The following is a 2,480-nucleotide window of genomic DNA, read 5'->3' as shown; positions in this document are numbered from 1 at the left end:
TTGGCCTTATCCCCAGCACCTCCAACCTTCATTTGCACTACTCCACTAATTTTTCCTTTAAAATCTCAATATCCAACAATGCCACAGCCTGCCCAGGAAAGGTATTCTGGAGCTTAACTCTTCCTGCTGCCAAGGCCAATGGCCCATTCTGATGTCGAACTAAATGTCTCCTGCTGCAGCGTAATCATTTTTGCGTAATCATTTTTTCTTGTCCTACCTGCAGCAGTGAGGGAAAGTCTTTATTTCCCCCTCCTTTGCAGCTCTTACTGATTTGAAAACATCTCTCCCATGATCTTGAAACAAGCCCAACCTTCCATCCCTCTCACTGCTTTTCTCTGCCTGTCCCCAGCTGCTCCACATTTTCCACAAAGTGTTTTGCCTACAGCTGGATAGCATGTTCCAAGAAAGGCATTCTCCTACCACATGAAGAAGGACCACGTCACGTATCTCACAGGCTACATTCCTGTTCATATAGTCCAAAACAACGGTTGGTTTTTTTTTGGGAACAGGATGCTGTTGAATCATGTTCAGCTGGTGACTGCCTATAACCCCAAGAGAATTACTCTCTACAACTGCTGCCCCAGCAGCCTGTCCTGTCCCAGCACGTATTTGTTCAGCTGATCGCTGCTTCTGCTGAAGTGTACAAATACGCATTTGCCAAAACCATTGCTGGATTTACTGAATCCCATTCTAACTCTTTCGAATATATCAAATTAATTTTGAATTGTAATTGTCTTCTAGTCAGTCAGGAGTTCACTCAAGTCTGGTGCTTGCTACAACTGAAGCAGCATTTGCTATCCAAATTGTTAATGAAAATACCAAATAACATCAGATCAGATCAGAGCTGTAGAGAACCCCACTCAATATATCCTTGCAGTCTGAGTGATTAATAATTACTCTGAGTAGAGTTTTCCAAGCAGGTTTTTATAACCTCACTTTCAAATGGGTGTCAGGCCAAATTCCCCTACGTTCTTACAGAAAGCCAGTAGTCACTTAAAGCTGTGCCCACTGCTTCTCAGTTCAAGCTGCTTGTTGCCTTGCTGTAGAACCACCAGCACTGGTTTGTCACAATTTGATCTTTCTTTCAGAAGCTTACCAATAAGTTTCCCTTTTCCATTAAATTTCCAGTTGAAACTACTGAGCCCAAGTTCTGACCAGAAAGCTGGAAGCAGAGAGATGAGCTGAGCCTTCAGAGCTCACAGCGTCCCTGTCTCTTAATGATTGAAAGTAATCGATGTTATGGAGTATCCGTTTTAGGCACACGGATAACTGCTGCTGTTGTGCTCCTGCTGCGACCTCTTACATGTGGCAGAATACGTAAAGTTTGTCTAGGTGAGGACACGAGAGCCCTTGAAATATTCACTGCTCTTCCCTAAGGTGACACAACAGAAGTCTTTTGCTCTTGTGTCTACAGGTTCCTCCCGCATTATTCCAAGATTTCAGTGACCAGCTATTCCAGTGAGAAGTCACATCCACGAAACAGAGAAGGCTCCTCTAACAATATCCTGTTCAAAGATCCCAGCTGAGTTAAAACACAAAAACCACACAGCAAACAAAATAAACATGCATCCAGTAATTATTTCCATGGCATCAAAAGCCACGTGGTAAAACTCTTCCCAACATCAACTTTGATAATAGTAGTCTTTAATCTCTTCAGAAAACCTTTGCAAAGATGGATGTAGAATCGCAGTATCAAAAATTACACTTCACCAACAAGACCTGACCATTTGGCAGCTCCTGTTTGAAGACCATGCATGACAATGTCTTCCTGACACCCAAGTCTGTGTTGACGGGCGATATGATTTCTCAGGTCAGAGTAAATACCTGCTATGCTCATTAAATCGACTCCTTATTTAAGGTGGTGACATGAAAGCATATAGTTGTTTTTAGAAGTAAAAAAAGTCTTCATCAATAGGTCAACAGTACCCTTCCTCCTATGGAGTTTTTCCATCACAATTCTTGATACTTTAAAAACACTGCAGGGTATTGCTGTCTCACTCCAGGCAGTTACGTATTTGGATGAATCCAGCATCTTCCAAGAGATCTGTTGTTTTGTTAATCTCTAACACTACATTTATATGGTTCTAAAGTACATCCTGGATGCAGCCGCTCTTCTGCAATGTAACTATATCACACTCCGCATTCCCTCGGTATCTTAGTCTAAATGAATATCCTCTTGAAAAAGTACAAAAAAAGGAAAAAGTTCTTGAAAGGTGAGAATGGGAACCTTCAGTGAGTCAGTCACTTCATGTTATTAACTAGTGGTAAATGCAAAGCAGCTTGCCCACTGCACCAAGTCAAGAAGAACACACAGATACGCAGAGTTACCACTGAGTAAGTGGCATACTCTACGTATGCATTCTCACTTCTCTCCTGGTAAAACATTCACGGGCCTCTAACTTAATAGGAAATACTGCATTTATGGATTAAAACAACAGTTTTGAAGTTATACTTTCAGAAAAAGGACAGATATGCAAATA

Source organism: Streptopelia decaocto, assembly GCF_964273445.1.
Source record: "Streptopelia decaocto genome assembly, chromosome: 10".
NCBI classification, from domain to species: domain Eukaryota; kingdom Metazoa; phylum Chordata; class Aves; order Columbiformes; family Columbidae; genus Streptopelia; species Streptopelia decaocto.
Note: the sequence above shows the minus strand (reverse complement) of the source record.